Source organism: Danio rerio, chromosome 25, assembly GCF_049306965.1.
Source record: "Danio rerio strain Tuebingen ecotype United States chromosome 25, GRCz12tu, whole genome shotgun sequence".
NCBI lineage: Eukaryota > Metazoa > Chordata > Actinopteri > Cypriniformes > Danionidae > Danio > Danio rerio.
Window position 1 is genome coordinate 27,185,576 of NC_133200.1, and position 15,650 is coordinate 27,201,225.

Genomic DNA, 15,650 nt, shown 5'->3' on the forward strand with positions numbered 1-15,650 from the left:
ACCAGCGCTACGCGGAGTGGGCATCCACAACGAACTGGGATGGTTCAAGAGGCAAAGTTGCTTTGTCCGTGAACCTAAAAAAGTTCGTTAGAGACATCGTGATTAAGAGATTCGCTAACCTGACCAGCGCTGACAGCAAACGCATAAAGGACAGAGTGAAGGAATTTCTACGGTCCCCACGAACCTCTGTTAGCGCCCACCGACGTCTTCAGTATTAGAGACAACTTAAAAGAAAACATTCAGTTATTTTTGTATTTCTATTTGCTTTTTTTTTCTCAGAATAAATAAATCCTCTTAACCAACTGTATGACTGTTTTTTCCTGATTATACGCAAAAGAAATAGTTTTTAACGTGTTTTTCATGCTTTATTTCTAACACGTTTATGAATTATAAGTTTTAGCCTAAGGTTACCAGACAAAACAACAATAACAACATTATTATACATCATAGCCTGGTGAAAGGGATGGTTCTTTTTTTCTCAAGTGGACCTTTTTGCAGTTATACGCCTCTGTTTCCATTTAACTATGAGATTTAAATACTACATTTTAGTGATTTTTTTGCTGGATTAGCCAGTCAGATGTCATTATAACCACACTTTTTGATGTACTAAAATATTTCCTAAAAAGTGCAGTTAAAAAATTCAAACAAGAGAAATTTTTGAAATACAAATTTATTAAATCATATGTCATTAGAAAAATAGCAATCTGTTTTAAAGTTTTAAAGTAAAACATTATACACCATAGTCGCCTGTAGCCTATTAAAAGGCTGCAAATCTTTTTAAATGCATTAAAAGGCAAGCGCATATCTAAGCTTTACCTTGAGTTTGTTCACACTCTGCCTGTATTAACTTACATGCTGCATTTTAATATAGCTAATTTTGATGAATTAGCTCTAACCTTTGACAGTTTTTTCTTCTTTTCGCGGTTATGCGCGCATTATATTTCAAATGCATATGCAAGGTGACTGAAATTGATATTAAAATACAAAACATACTGGGCCATTAAGTAAAAAAACAAAACAACAGTTATACTTTAAAGAGAAATTTAAAGAGAACATTGTTGTTTTAAAACAAAAAAAATTATCTGAAAACTATAAAAAATAAACCTGCGAGATATGTCCTGCGGCAAAATTATTTTATGAAGCAGTATTCAACTTAAGCTCTTTAGACCATGCGCCTGACCGTTTCTTAGTGTTTCACCACATGTCCTTAAATATATAAGGCCTATTTTTATTATTTTTCATTATTCGTTTATTATTATGTACAATAATTGTGACATAAAATTAAATAGTAAAATATGATCAACAACGAAAATGTAAATAAAAAGGTAAATTAAAAGGTCTTGTGTTAGTCCTACCAAAATAGCAAACACTGAAAATCTCTTTACATTTAGGCTAAAAGACTGCTTTCATGTTTTAATTTAGGCATACTTAGAATATTTGTACTGAATGTTTGTGCTTTCATATTAGTTGTCTTTAACTTTTTCAATTCTATTTTTCAAAAAGAATCCTCTTTGCACTTAAAAAGTTTAGAATAACAATAAAGCGTGTTAACAAATTTTAAATGATTAATAAAGGAATTATAATGCTTTGACTTATTGTTTAATCTCATTAACAAGCACAATAGCCTATTTAAGGCTGCTGTGTGGGCTATTTCTGTCGGTTCGCATCCCCTCCCTTTGCGCACCCTGGCGGCTCATTCACAAACTGCGGTCATACACTAAAAACAAAGCGGCTCCTATTTCAAACGGCGGCGGTATATGACCGGCGGTAATAGTCACTTTGAATTCTCACCTACTGTACTAACCCTTTAACTTCTATGACCTTTCTTTACAAACATGAATACTTTAAGAAGGTAATTTCCAAGCATTTTGCACTTCTATTTCTAGACACATAGACATGGTTAGTATTCTCACTGAGATTTTTGGTGAAGAGATAGTTATATGTGGCCAGAGGGATAAATCCAGTTCTTATATGTTATGTTGAAAATTGACCATGGCCCCTTTAAGAGAAGTCCGTCCTTGTCTCGCGATGTGTGTGTGTGTGTTGGCGGGCAGGCGCGTGCACGCACCTGCGTGACTGAGCAGAAAAGCCATGTTTGCATCGTGGTGTGTTGTGTGTGACGAGCTGTAATCGTCGTGGAAAAGCATTGTTTTGGGATGACTTGGCTTGTGTACAATATAGTGGACTCCATGTTGAACAGTAATCAGGATTTCTGATGTAAGTTTATTATTTCATGTTATATACTAAGTTTATTTATTGTTTCTCGGAATTTGATAGAGTATTTTTGTTGTCCTTTAAAATAAGGTATCATGTGTGGTGATAACGTTACATGTGTGTATAATGTATACTTCATTGAAAATGTTCAAATTGTGTGATATAAGGTTAAATTGGTTGTGCTAACATGCTTTTATTTCTTTTTTTGTACAATAGCACTGCCGTATTTCAGTGTAGGATAAAGAAAACATTTTTGTATTCGATTTTTGTATAAATATTTTTATTTATTGGGGCACTATAGTACCCGAAGTTTTGTGCTCTTGCATTTTTCTTACCATTGTGCTATTGAGATTTGCATAAAAGTTGGATTTTGAGTTTTATTTCTGTATAGCTATTCAGGATTATTTATTATTGTTATTTTTTGGGAAAAAGTGTTTTCAAGGAGCTTATTCCGCTGTGCTCCCTTCGACCGCTGTAATATTTTCTGAGATTAAACAGCAGTCAGATAAAACCCCCATTTAAAGCAATCTTTTACATGCTTGTTTTGTGTCTTGATTTGCCACCCGGCTACATTTTTGGTACCAGGAGTGGGGTATCTGACTGTTGGGAGCTTATTTTTTTACTGAAATACGGCAGTGGCAGGTTCGAGTGCGTCAGTAACCAGGAATTGGAAGCAGTCAACGTTGCTGAGGGTGTCCAGGCTGGTGTCGTCGGCTGAGGTGTTTGTGGCCAAGGGACGGGATCACTTGACGAGAAGTGGACATCGCCATCTGCAGCTAAAATTCAAGAGACTGCTGTATCATTATACAGACTTTGAGATGCATATCCTTTGGAAAAAAAAACGTCTTGCATGTACTTTGTGCTTTTAATAAGGCCGTCATTTTAATGGAGTATGTCACATGTTGATGAAGAGGGGGTAGAACTACAGGGTGCTGTCGGTGGAGAGGGTGTACATCAGGGTATGGATGAGCTCCAGGGACAAATCCAAGAGCTCAGTAGAAAGCATGCTGAAGCCATGGCAGCTATTTCCAATCTAAATAGAGAGCCAACTAGGTCTTACCTGTATGTGCCCAGAGAGCGTCAAATTCAGCCTTTTAGTGGTGATTTCGACAAAGATGGTAGAAGTGTTAATGAGTTTATAGAAGAAGTAGAAAGAGTATTGCTTGTACGAAATCAGAGCCCAGAAGACCTAACTGACTTTGTTCTTTCCTTACTAAAGGGTGCTGCGTTGGAAGAGGTTAGGTTAAGGAAAGAGGGCCAGTCTCCACAAACAGCAGGTATTTTTCAATACCTGCGAGAGGCCTTTAGAGAAAAACGTAGTTCTGCACAGTTATTGCAGACCTTCTATACCCGCAAACAGTTAGAAGGTGAAGACCTTTGTGCATACTCGTATGCCTTGTCGCAAATATTGAATTCTGTGTTGAAACAGTCACCTGATGCTATTGCAAATATGAATGTTACTCTCAGAGACCAATTCATTGAGGGATTGCGAGATGCCTCACTCAGGAGAGAACTTCGTAAGTTGGTGAGGGACAAACCACAGTCAACTTTGAAGTTAGGAATGAAGCTCTAATGTGGTCGCTTGAAGATCCCAAATTGCGAGCGAGTAGAGTAGCCATTAACCGTAATGTAAACTCTGAAGCTACAGAAGTCCAATGTGCAGCCTTGGCAATGCCTGCGAAGAGCTCTATTACCCTTGATGACATTCTAAAAGTAGTTGCAGAACAAGGTAAAGCCATCGGCGAGCTAACTCAAGCTGTTCAGAAATTTACCCTGCAATGTGGTAAACCCGAATCAGAGAATCGTAATAAATCAAAAATGCAGCCTAGGTTTACAGATGACGGCCAGCCTATTTGTTTTAAATGTAATGGGGTGGGACACATAGCCAAAAGCTGTGAAAGAAAGGCCAAACCAGCAGTCTAGGAGGATTTTTCATCCTCTTCGCCACAGGGAAATGCCCACCCTCGGTCGCTATGAGCCAGGCGATGCGAGGGCAGTCTATTGGCTCCACTCACATGAATACAGATCGTGACCGATTACTCCGGCATGCAGTGGGGAAATGTCCTGTAGTTGACCTAAAGATTGGAGGTGTGAGTGTTTCATGTTTACTTGACACCGGAAGCCAAGTCAGTACGGTTACAGAACATTTCTTTAAAAAGCATTTAGCAGGTGAGACTGAAGATATGCTTTCCACACCTGGCTGGCTAAAAATTACAGCGGCCAATGGGTTAGGCATCCCTTACCTTGGTTATCTTGAGCTACCAGTTGAAGCTATGGGTGTCAGCATACCCGAATGTGGCTTCTTGGTGGTTCGGGATACCCAAAGCTCTTCTGCTGTGCCAGCTCTCATTGGCATGAATATTTTAGGTCGATGTAGGCAATTAGTTCATGTTGAGTTTGATACTACTCTCGGTGGAGAGTTGCAATCTGATTGGCGGGAAGTTTTTCAGCAGATGCAGAGTGCCAGTTGCTTTGAGAAACGCGTTGCTGCACGGGTAGCTGGGAAAGACGGGGTGCATATTCCTGCTTGGTCCGTTTCAACTTTGATGGTCAAAAGAAAAAAGTGCAAGTTAACTGAGGGTTCTGCAAACCTGTTGCTAGAGCCTGGGAATTCACCTTTGCCTGAGGGCTTAATAGTGGTACCTTCTCTTGTTTCCATGGAAAGGCCTTTGTTTCCAGTACAGGTTGTAAATTTTTCCACAGTGGATAAATGGTTGCAGCCTCGTACCCGGCTGGGTACGCTCTGTTCAGTTGAATCCTTAAGTCCAACGAGTGGTGGTGAAGTTAAGTTCCAGAGGATATCAGCCGGTGTAGAAGAGATAACTGTAAACAGAGAAGAGAATCAAGCATTGACAAATACTTTACCAGACTTTCTTAAAAAGATGCAGCTTGGTGGTACGTCTGAGCAGCAGACAGAACTTAAAGATTTGTTGTTAAGGTATGTTGATGTTTTTGCACTCGATGATGAAGAGCTAGGGTTTTCTGATAAAGTGCAGCACGAGATCAATCTGGTAGATGATGTACCAATTTTCCTGCCCTATCGCAGTGTCCCACCAACCCAGTATGGTGAAGTCCGGGAGCATATCACTAAACTTTTAAAAAAAGGAGTCATTAAACCCAGCACTAGTGCTTATGCTTCACCCATAGTGCTCGTGAGAAAGACAGATGGAAATCTTCGATTGTGTGTCGATTACAGACAATTGAATTCAAAGACAAAGCGAGATGCATTTCCATTGCCTCGCATTGATGAATGTTTTGATGCGTTACAAGGTGCCAAGTTCTTTTCAACTCTTGATTTGGCTAGTGGGTACCATCAGGTGGCCGTGCGTGAAAAAGACCAACCAAAGACAGCATTTACTACCCCATTTGGTATATTTGAGTATTCTCAAATGCCTTTCGGGGTTTGTAATGGACCGTCTACATTCCAGCGTCTTATGCAATCTACTATGGGAGATTTGATTTTTCAGATTATGCTGGTCTATCTAGATGATATCCTTGTTTATTCATCTTCTTTCCACGAACATCTGCAGAGGCTGGAAGTTGTGTTGAAAAGGCTGAAAGAAATAGGGCTCAAGGTGAAGATTGAAAAATGCTGTTTCCTCCAAAATGAGGTAAAGTTCCTGGGTCATCACATTTCAGGTCATGGCATTGGAACTGACCCTGAGAAGGTTGAGGCTGTAAGAAGTTGAAAAACTCCTTGTACAGTAAAAGAATTGAGATCATTTCTAGGCTTCTGTAGCTACTATAGGAAGTTTATTGAAGGATTTTCCAAAATTGCTGGCCCACTTCATGATCTAGTGAACTTTTGTCTGAGAAAGCTGGGCATGGTGAGAAGGCCTGAGTTTTGTTCACTGTGGTCTACAGAGTGTCATGCAGCCTTTGAGCTTTTAAAGGATAGGCTTATATCAGCTCCAATTATAGGCTATGCAGACTTTACTCTGCCGTTTATAGTAGAAACAGATGCCAGTAGTGAGGGACTTGGTGCCATACTCTATCAGCAACAAGGTGACAGTAGAAGAGTGATTTCCTATGCTAGTAGACGACTGCGCAATGCGGAAAAGAATGACCGGAACTATAGTAGCATGAAGCTTGAGCTTCTAGCTCTTAAATGGGCTGTTTCAGAAAAGTTCCGGGGATATTTGCTTGGATCAAAATTTGTAGTTGTTACAGATAATAACCCACTTTGTCATCTGAGAACAGCAAAATTGGGTGCAGTCGAACAAAGGTGGGTGGCCCAATTAGCTGTTTTTGATTTTGAGGTCAAATATCGGCCTGGCCGGCATAATGCTGCTGCTGATGCCCTCTCTAGGCAGCCATTAGCAGGGGAGCCTGCTAATTCTGAAGACACTGAATATGATGATTGCATTACCATTTGCAATGTGATCAACAGAGGTACACCTCTAGATCTGGAATTAGTGGTAGCTGGTGAACAGTGCTGTAAGGTTAGACAGATTCGTGCCTTGGAGTGTGGGACCAGAGGGGAGGGCGCTGATACTCAAGGTGGTACATTTACTCTTCCAGGCTACACCAGAGCTCAGTTAAAGAGTTTCCAGGATAGAGATTTGACTCTTAGCTCTTTTAGGGAGTTTTGGAATTATAAGCGAAAGCCCACAAGACAGGAGAGAAGCGACCTGCCAAAGCCTGTACTGTCATTGTTAAAGCAATGGAAACACCTTAGAGAGTCCGATGGGTTGTTGTATCGTGTGGTGGATAATCCTCGTTTTGGTGAGTGTCAGCAGTTGCTTTTGCCAGCCTGTCTAAAAGAGCAAGTCCTTGAAAGTGTCCATAATAAAATGGGACACCAAGGCATTGAGCGTACCCTCCACCTCTTAAGGCAAAGGTGTTTCTGGGTTGGCATGTATGAAGATGTGGAAGGGTGGATTAAACATTGTCAACGTTGTGTTCTAACTAAAATGCCCCAGCCACGAATTCAACCTCCGATGAAGTCGTTTTTAGCTTCAAGGCCTTTGGAAGTGGTAGCGGTAGATTATACCATGCTTGAACCCGCCTCAGATGGTTGCGAGAATGTATTGATTGTAACTAATGTGTTTACTAAATTTACTCAGGCATTCCCCACCAGAGATCAGCGAGCTGACACTACAGCCAAGGTTTTACTCAAAGAGTGGTTCATGAATTATGGGGTGCCACAAAGGTTACATTCGGATCAGGGAAGGAATTTTGAAAGTGAAGTTGTTGCTGAGCTGTGTCGACTGTATGGTGTGAAGAAAACGCGCACCACTCCCTACCATCCGCAAGGCAATGCACAATGCGAGCGGTTCAATAGAACACTTCACGACGAAAAAGCGTTGGCCAGAACACCTCTCTGAGTTGACTTATGCCTACAATGTAACTCCACATGCCACGACTGGGTACTCACCCTATTTCTTGCTCTTTGGTGTAGAACCGCGTCTTCCTGTTGATGCTCTTCTAGGCCATGAACAATCTGTAGAGGGAAGGCAGGATTGGTTAGCCATTCATCAAAACCGACTCAAAGAGGCTCATGAAAGAGCAAAAGTGTATGCCGAACAAAAGGCTTCTGAAAGACTTGCTCCCTTAAATGAGAGGGTTTACTGTCCCACAGTTAATGTAGGTCAAACAGTGTACTTGCGTCACCGACCAGCTGGCCGAAACAAGATCCAAGATGCGTGGGCTCCTACTGTGTATAGAGTTGTAGAAGTACAGGACACCACATATACAGTTGAACCTCTTGAGAGTGGTCCTTGTAGGAGAGTGCACAGAGTTGATTTACGCCCTTGTGTTGGTCCGGTTGTTGAGACGGTGGTATCGGAGAGTGGTTTGACACCTCCATTAACACACTCCCCACTTGTAAAGGTGAAAGATGATGTAGACCCTGAGTGTGTAGTATTGGAAGAAGTAACATTTCCTGGTCGTCAGGAACCTAGAAATATAGATGTGGGAGTCTCCAGGTCAGTAGAGGAATCATTTCCGGTGGAATCAGATCTTGTTCGGGATGATGAAGAACAGCAATCTTCTCATCCAGAGCAAGTAACAGATGAGTGCGTTGACCCATTGGTGGAGGAACATGTGTCTAAAAAACCTGTCCCAGCACCAAGAAGAACTAGTCGAGTCAATGCTGGTGTGCATTCCAACCCATTTAATGCACCAAGATCAGCTTGTAACTCTGTTTCACTCAGTCCTAAAGTGTTTTCCCAGGTTTTGACAACCCTTGGTAGTGTATTTTTCAGAGAAGCGGTGAAAGAAGTTAAGAATATGTATTGAAATCATTGAGGACAATGAGTTCTTAACAGGGGAGAGAGTGGCCAGAGGGATAAATCCAGTTCTTATATGTTATGTTGAAAATTGACCATGGCCCCTTTAAGAGAAGTCTGTCCTTGTCTCGCGATGTGTGTGTGTGTGTGTTGGTGGGCAGGCGCGTGCACGCACCTGCGTGACTGAGCAGAGAAGCCATGTTTGCATCGTGGTGAGTTGTGTGTGATGAGCTGTGATCGTCGTGGAAAAGCGTTGTTTTGGGATGACTTGGCTTGTGTACAATATAGTGGACTCCATGTTGAACAGTAATCAGGATTTCTGATGTAAGTTTATTATTTCATGTTATATACTAAGTTCATTTACTGTTTCTCGGAATTTGATAGAGTATTATTGTTGTCCTATAAAATAAGGTATCTTGTGTGGTGATACATGTGTGTATAATGTATACTTCATTGAAAATGTTCAAATTGTGTGATATAAGGTTAAATTGGTTGTGCTAACATGCTTTTATTTCTTTTTTTGTACAATAGCACTGCCGTATTTCAGTGTAGGATAAAGAAAACATTTTTGTATTCGATTTTTGTATAAATATTTTTATTTATTGGGGCACTATAGTACCCGAAGTTTTGTGCTCTTGCATTTTTCTTAACATTGTGCTATTGAGATTTGCATAAAAGTAGGATTTTGAGTTTTATTTCTGTTTAACTGTTCAGGATTATTTATTATTGTTATTTTTTGGGAAAAAGTGTTTTCAAGGCGCTTATTCCGCTGTGCTCCCTTCGACCGCTGTAATATTTTCTTATTAAACAGCAGTTAGATAAAACCCCCATTTAAAGCAATCTTTTACATGCTTGTTTTGTGTCTTGATTTGCCACCCGGCTACATATACATATGTTATGTGTCTGGCTCACATTTAATTGTTGACAGCTAATATGTCAGTGACTTGCTGCAGCATTGGGCATTCCGACCATTTCTGAAATCTCAAAATCTTTTTTTATTATTTAAATTCATTTAATTAGTCTGTTAAGCCTTTTGCCATGGGATGAAGAAAGTTTAATGCTGTCGCATTAGGCAAATCCACTCTACAGATAAAATGAACTAAATGTATGAATACAATACTGTTGACAAAAATGTGTAAGCCTTAAAAAATCATTGTGTATCATTTACCAACCAATATATTTACAGGTACTTTTGTGTACTTTAGCTTACATGGCTAATAACCAAGTACAGGTGCTGGTCATTTAAATTCCATTTAAGAAAGTAAATAAAGAAGTAAAACTTGTATAAATATATAGATTCCTTACCACACAGACTGATATATGTCAAGTGTTTATTTCTTTTAATTTTGATGATTTTTATGACAACTAATAAAAATCCCAAATTGAGAGCATTATAAAATTTCTATATTACATAAGACTATGTTGATCGCATGTTCCTTCTCATAATACACCAAAGATTTTCCAGTCTTTACTTCAGGTGATATGTTTCTGACATTCTAACATCTGTTTCTGTTTAAGTGTGGCTTGACACAACGAACGTGATGTCTGTGTATAGTGGTTCTTAAAATACTGAGTCCAGCAACAGTCTCCCACACTTTTTTGAATGGGTTTTGTTTCGCAATTCTCCCCAGAGTGCAGTTCAAATCAAATCAAGCCTTTATTTGTCACCTACTCTTTCGTATAGTGAAATAGAACCCCCCCGACCATACACAAACATCACAATTTTCAGGGTAAGACAGGTCACAGGAGGTAGCATTTAGAAAAAGGAAGTAAGATACATTTCAGGAGAGGGAGGCAAAAAAAACTCCCTCTCGCCTCGCTCTTGAATTAGGGCAGGGCGAGAGCAGAAAGAAAAAAAAAGCCCCAGCAGTCAAGCACATGAACAGACAAGACATAACATCGCAACAGGGGATAGGAACAGGGGATGTGGATATACTGTAATCTGATGAGGGCGAGAAGCCATCTGGTCCTGCAGCCAGGGGGCGCTGGTCACAGACCCTCCTACCTCCTCTAGTGGGTGAAACCACTCGAAGGCATGGGATGAGGGGCTAGGTGGTGATTGTCAATCTGTTGCTGTGTGTGTGTGTAGAAAAGGCTCTAAGGAAAGCTAGACTTTTATTAACAGACTTGTATTCTGAAAACTTAAGAGTGCATTTCCTGATGCTTCCAGTAGGAGGCGTTACAGTTATAGTTTCACTTTTCTGCTGCTTTCATTATTCAGTCAGAGATCGACGGCTGTGCAGCTTAAGTTTAATCCTGTCACTCCTGAAGTTCGTTTGGTGTTTTAAGTTTTCCAAGTGTTAGTGCATGACCATAAAGTAAGTTTTTCTCTTTATATCTGTATGTTTTAGCCTTGTTGAAGTGTATTTGTATACATTTACATCTGTATGGGCATGCCCAGACATGCAATGCTTGATGCTTCATGTCCGATCGAGTGATCATTAAGCCATATAGAGACAGCTAAATGCCTCATTAGCCACTATAAATGTTAAAATCTTTTATACTGCAGTTATTAATCAATATTATTGCATTTGTGGTGATGTTTGGGAAATTATTTAATTATTAATGCACTTGGATTCAGTATTACACATATTGCTGATAATGTATCATCATTATTTGTAAGATTTATATTATTTAGAGCTATAATTGTTATTTAGGATAAGCCTGTAAGCTTTATTATATCTAACTAAGCAAAGATTGATTATTTTGTGTACATGTACCCATTCACCTGTACTAATTTATCCTCATGTTATTTGTTATGTTATTTTTAGACTAAATATCAATACACTTTGGAAAGAAGTTCCAGTCTCCTCATTTGTTGTGTCCTGACCGACACCCAGGATTGTTTGCTGAACATAATTTGAACTAGAGCCTAGCAGTTTCCTTTCCTCTCCAACAGTGTGTGTGTGTGTGTAAGCCAGTAGAGTCCAACAGGTGTCCTTGACAGGGAGCAGGAATTTCAGAGCATCTCCTTATCTTACTATCTGAGAGAAGTTGTTTTTCTCCAGCTGAGGCCGTCTGGCAGGGAAAAAAAACAGGGGAACCGAAAGAGTAGAAAAGTACTTCAACTTTAGGTCAACTTCAGGAAATTTTCACAGATATTTAATGTCCGTCACTCGTCTCCAGATCTGGCCAAATGTTGTTGCAAAGCCGCTAGATTCACCCCAATGTTTTCCAATTTGCAGTCTAGGACCATAGTCTGAGTATTAGCGACCCTACCCATCAGCGTTTCAATCAAGCCGGCCAGCCTGGTGGGGTTTTGAGCAGCACTGACAGCTTTCATCAATCATCGATACCCCAGGGCCCCGCATAAGCCCATCAGCAGAAACGCTGTTATCAAAGTTCCAAATAGGTAAATATCTTCAATATCCTCCAGAGACAGAGCAGCCAGGCACACGACGCACCATTTCTCCCACCCGTCTATCATGTATCCAGCTGCAAACGTCCCTGCAGGACAAGTGGGCTCTCCTGAGCCCACACTTCTCATTGAGAAGATGGTGTCAATCACATTCAAAGACCAGTTGATCAAATCCATTATTCCTCATTCGTTTGGATAGCAGGGTACAGAGAGCCTCAGAGATAAAATAAGACCACCGCAGCTTCTATTAATGTGCCTGGACAAAGAGCTTTGTGAACAGCCAGCCTCTTTTGCAATGACATTTTATGTCTTGCCCTCCTTGTGCAAGTGTCAATGGTCTTGTGGACAACTGTCAAATCAGCCATCTTTCCCATGATTGTGTAGCCTACAGAACGAACTATGGTCGCAATGAACTTTTTCCCCCATGGACTTTCATTCATACCAACCCAAAAGCAACAGACAGCAAACACAAGCTGGTGCATCACGTTTTGCAGATCACTGCATTGGAAAATTCAAGCTTGGTAAACTCTAAACTGCGAAATCACATCACTTGACTGCGTGAAACCAATCGAAGATCAAAACATGACCTCTCTGTATTTAAAATAATTTTCACAGCGCCATATGACAGAATTTTACACACACACAAAATCTAGTGTGACCGTATCTCAACACTGAGAGACAATTTAAAGGTATTTTCAATACTGAACTTTTTCACAAAATTAAAATTTTATAACACACTCAATTTAGGGTTTTCATTAGTTGTCATCAAAACAACAAAATTAAAAGAAATAAACACTTGACATATACCAGTGTGTGTGGGAATGAATCTACACATTATTCATTATATAAAATAAACCTGTATTTGCTACAATAACGATCATGGTTTTGAGGATTGATAGGTCTGTCTTTCTCAACATACACAAGCACTTGCATTGATCTGAGATCAGTTAATCCAGATATTCTTATCTGATTTAAAAACTAGTTTTAATAAGTAGCTTCTAATTCGCAAATTAGCTTCTGTTTGTTCTGTTTAAAAGATTTAATGATCCTTTATCTGCCAAATTATCTCAGATGTTTTAAGTGATGTGTAAATAACAGACCCCTGATCTATACTAGATTGTGTTTTACTTTATGAAATGTAAAAGTTCTCTGTAACTCAGAGTTTGTTCATCTAGAATTATGCAACATGCAAGAAAACTTATCCAGCTTGAGCTGAGTCATGGCACAGTTGTATATATCACAGTTGCTTTAAAGCTCAATTTAAATTGACTGTTTATTGTTGTGAAGCTGCTTTAAAAACACTCTTGTACTAAATGCTACGTAAATACAGGACAAAACATAAAGGGTAAAACATTAATAAATGCTTTCTTTTTTTACTTTCTCAGAGGCTCATAAAGAAAAAAGACAAAAAAAAAAAAAAGATACATCAACCATGGTCCTTGGTGGCAAGGACAAGACCCCACAAAAAAAGTACCATGTGCAAAGCTTCAGAGATCACCGCAACTCCCAAAAAGCCAAGCATATGCTGTACTCCATCAGCATTACGGGCTTACTTCTGGAGAAATGGATTTTGCATCTTACTTGCTTGCAAAAGAGTACCCAGACATCGATGGACTTCAGTCAACACTCTTATTCAGAGCCTTACACAATGGAGGGATTGTGGGTACTCCAAGCAACCAATTTGTACAAATTGTACAACCTGGAGGCAATCACTGGCTGACTGTAAAAAACATATTTTGTAGGAAAAATCAGGTTTGTGTTTATGACAGTCTATCTACTGGTCTGGATAACAAAGACAAATAAAAGTTGTCTTGGTTACTTAGGTCAGTGGAAGATAAATTTACAATTATTCATTCTACTGTTCAACAGCAGTCCAACTTCAGCAATTGTGGATTATTTTCAAGGCCTGAAAACTGTAGGTTCCGTGAGAGCTGACAGAAGAACAGAACTTGTAACATCATTCAGAGGAGGCAGAGTACGTTTTAAATATGATCCAAGAGAGAGCATTGGACTACTAAGAAAACAACTGTGGATGTCCACTGTGTATGCAGGACTGCACACTGTAGTGAACTGATGGTGGAATGCTCTTTGTGTGAGGGATGGTATCATCCCAACTGTGTGGAGATACCACAAAATGCCATTACTGGGAATGATGAGGGGTACTACCCCAAATGTGGGATGGAAGGATAAACCCCACTTGATATATTTGGTTCATTTTAAAGGGATAGTTCACCCAAAATGAAATCAAACTTAATATTTACTCACCTTCAAACGCTTACAAGCATGTATGAGCTTTTTTCACAGAAGAATATATTTTAAAGAAAACTGAAAACCTGTAACCACTGACTTCCATTGCAGAAAAAAAAAATACCATGGAAGTCAAAAATTACGTGTTTACAGGATTCTTCAAAATATATTTTGTGTTTAAGAGAATTAATAAAGGAAAACTATACATTGGTGAAACAAGTATACGGTGGATAAATTAGGACAAAAGTGAATTTCTGGATGAATTATACTATAAGTTGTACACTGACATGTTTAAAACTCTTCAATACACGGGACACAAAATTGTGAAACAACTACTTTAGTTTCCTTAAAATGTGGTGGTGTGGTGTGGAGAGACCTCCCTCATGATTGTGAAGTGCTTTGGGTTTATGGCCATACACAATAAATAGCCTTATAGATGAATCAACCGTTTTTAACACTGTATTCTTACAGATTTAGGCCTTAGCTGAATACTTTACTTCACTTAGAGCTGTGTTACACACTACATGGAGGGGAATTTTCAAAAAACCCATAATATGGGCTCTTTAAAGAGCTTGGTTTCCGCTACATTCATTCTTCCATGGCGGGGACCAAAATACATCTGTGCGCTCTCTGTTTAATCCTTTGGCGTTACGCGCTGACAGACTGACTGACAGGTGCGCGATGCGTATGACCAGCAAACACGCAGAAGCTTTCAGTTAAGATGAACACAGTTTCTATAGTTATACTTTATTTATAGATAAAGTATGACTCTGCATATAATCACTCTATCTTGCTGGAGTTTATAGCCGTTTCGCTTTACTTCAGGAAGCATTATTGCCGCTCTGAAGGTCTAATCGCTGTTTTAAGTTTTCCAGAGCTGTATGAATGTACAAATCTTGAATATCATAATATTATTAAATATTAAAATTTTAACAACATATACAGCAACACTTTTACACAATCGATACCCAGCTGATTCAGTCGTTTCAAAAGAGGACAGCGCTTCTCTTCTTTTTTCCTTGTCAACATAAAGGCAGTAAGATGCGCCTCGCGTTTTTGGAATGAAAAAAGCCAACCCGGGCTCATTGTGGAAACGTAGCCCCGTGGACGTTTCTGCGGACCGCGATTTACGTCCCGGGAGGTACGTATTCGAGCGTTTTTTTGTCGTTCGCGCCCGCGCCGTTCTCGCGCGAAAAGCCAGCGGATCTGAAAAAAAAAAAAAAAAAAAAAAGCAAAAGCCCCCGTCTTCGATCTCGACCGCGTTTTCGGATCCCGCCGCGTTCTCGCCCTTATTTTCCGGATTCCGTTTTTCGTCTTACCTGATTTCCGGAACCCGCTGTTCCCCGGACTTGATCCCGATCGTCGTCCACCGCGGCCGGCTCCGGCTCCTCCTCCGGGGCCTCCGCTCCGCCGACGCAACGCTGTGAGCTAGGCGGTCAAACTGATTGCGTCGGGAAAGCCCTCCACTCGGAGGCGAGCCGTCGGCCGGCGAGCGCGAAGAGGAGGGGCGGAGCGGCGCCACACCGCCCTGCGGAGTTCGCTCGAAAAAAAACCCCAAAAGTGGCCTTTATGTACCTCCGGCCACGTAAATCGCGGTCTCC

At 40.2% G+C, this 15,650-nt stretch overlaps 1 long non-coding RNA gene across 1 annotated transcript; it reads left to right on the forward strand.

Moving 5' to 3' along the window:
- The first annotated feature begins 10,659 nt into the window (after positions 1-10,659).
- Positions 10,660-15,256, forward strand: LOC141380977 (uncharacterized). The gene is made up of 3 exons (XR_012400431.1): positions 10,660-10,762; positions 13,188-13,554; positions 13,672-15,256. It is a non-coding gene; the product is annotated as an uncharacterized lncRNA (long non-coding RNA).
- The last annotated feature ends 394 nt before the right edge of the window (positions 15,257-15,650 follow it).